Source organism: Rhinoderma darwinii, assembly GCF_050947455.1.
Source record: "Rhinoderma darwinii isolate aRhiDar2 chromosome 2 unlocalized genomic scaffold, aRhiDar2.hap1 SUPER_2_unloc_32, whole genome shotgun sequence".
NCBI classification, from domain to species: Eukaryota; Metazoa; Chordata; class Amphibia; order Anura; family Rhinodermatidae; genus Rhinoderma; species Rhinoderma darwinii.
In genome coordinates, this window is record NW_027461699.1 from 654307 (window position 1) to 656636 (window position 2330).

Consider the following 2330-nt stretch of genomic DNA (forward strand, 5'->3'; position numbering starts at 1 on the left):
TGGTGTCTTTACCAATTCTTTACGTTACTTATTATAAAAATCAGCAGACAGTAAAGTTCCCATACCCTAAGACCTCATCATCCAGGAAACCAGTCAGTCCAGAATTCTTAAAAAAATAGTTTCAAATCCCTGCCTATGAGATATCACATACTACTCTGGGACAAATAAGTAGAGACTGGTGGCAAATTTAATCAAAAAACAAGTCCCTATGGAGTCACTGGCTTTAAAGACTAAAATAACATAATGAACACCATCATGTAAAATAAATTCATATGACTTCCTAACATGCAAATGGTGCCATACCACGACACCTACATGGAATTTTGAAAAAAAAATATATCTCTATTCCCAATACATTCCTATGGGAAACTTACTAGATAAGACTTTTGAACATAACAACACAAGAATTGTTATCTTCAAATGAAGGCCTCCTCCTCCCCTTCAGCCTTGCCTCTCCATCTCCAAAATTGGTGTCTTTACCAATCTTATGTGTCACTTATTGTAAATAGCAGCAAATACTAAAGTTCCTATAGCCTAGGACCTCATAATCCGGAAATCCAGTCAGTACAGAATTCTTAAAAAAAATAGTTTCAAACCCCTGGCTATCAGATATCACATACTACTCTGGTACACAGAAGTAGAGACTGGTGACAAATTTACCAAAACCAAGTCCCTGTGTAGTCACTGGTTTCAAAGACTAAAAAAACACAGTGAACACCATCACTAAAATCAAATCAGATGACTTCCTAACCAGCAAATGGCGCCATACTATGACACCTACACAGAATTTTGAAAAAAGCAGACCTCTTTATTCCCAATTCCTTTCAAGGTTATTATTCTGTGGTATTTCTCCAAAACAAACATGATACCATCTCAGACCACACAATTTTACCTTGAGAGAGAGGAGCAATAACATAAGCATTACATCTCTCTTTATTGCCCTGACCAAATCCAGCTAAAGGGACCTACCCTAAGTTATTCCACTTCACATGAAGCACCAATATCCAAGGAGGGCCCAGCAACTGAACCAAACAAACCACTTCTGACCAGACATCTCCATTGGAAATTAGATGAACATAATGGAAATGACACAGTGATATGATAGCAATCTCACCATATTACCAATGTAACTATAATGATTTGAGGTACATCTAACTTCAATGTAACAGAATAACATATAAAATATAGTAAAAGAATCTAGATAAAATCTCCATGATTATACACAGCCAATCAAAATCAAATGAGAGTACAACATTAACATGAAATGTGTGCAAGTATAAAACAAAATTGAAAACTATACCAACAAATCCCAACTTTTTTACAGTAAACAGGAAAACACAGAATTAATTCACCCAGAAGTGTATACCCCTTTACAAGCACTTTTTTTTTTTACAAAATGTATTGATTCTATAGTACAACACATGATAGCTATGCATTGGAAAACATACATGGTGTGGATTTCCTAAGTCTACACAATTTATCATCACACAAAAGCTCTCAATATCTGCTTCAGTCCTGGTTCTTTATCTAAACCTATGGCACCACTACAGGCATTGGCTTTTAGCCCAATATACATATGAGTCTCCAACCATTTGTAAAACAGCTCTTGGAATATTAGGTGAGTAAATAATGCTACTTCTATTATAATTGTCAGATAGTGGGTACATGAAGAATTTGGAAAAAAAGATAGCGAGCTATGGGAAACTTACTAGATAAGACTTTTGAACATAACAACACAAGAATTGTTATCTTCAAATAAAGGCCTCCTCCTCCCCTTCAGCCTTTCCTCTCCATCTCCAAAATTGGTGTCTTTACCAATTCTTTACGTTACTTATTATAAAAATCAGCAGACAGTAAAGTTCCCATACCCTAAGACCTCATCATCCAGGAAACCAGTCAGTCCAGAATTCTTAAAAAAATAGTTTCAAATCCCTGCCTATGAGATATCACATACTACTCTGGGACAAATAAGTAGAGACTGGTGGCAAATTTAATCAAAAAACAAGTCCCTATGGAGTCACTGGCTTTAAAGACTAAAATAACATAATGAACACCATCATGTAAAATAAATTCATATGACTTCCTAACATGCAAATGGTGCCATACCACGACACCTACATGGAATTTTGAAAAAAAAATATATCTCTATTCCCAATACATTCCTATGGGAAACTTACTAGATAAGACTTTTGAACATAACAACACAAGAATTGTTATCTTCAAATGAAGGCCTCCTCCTCCCCTTTAGCCTTGCCTCTCCATCTCCAAAATTGGTGTCTTTACCAATCTTATGTGTCACTTATTGTAAATAGCAGCAAATACTAAAGTTC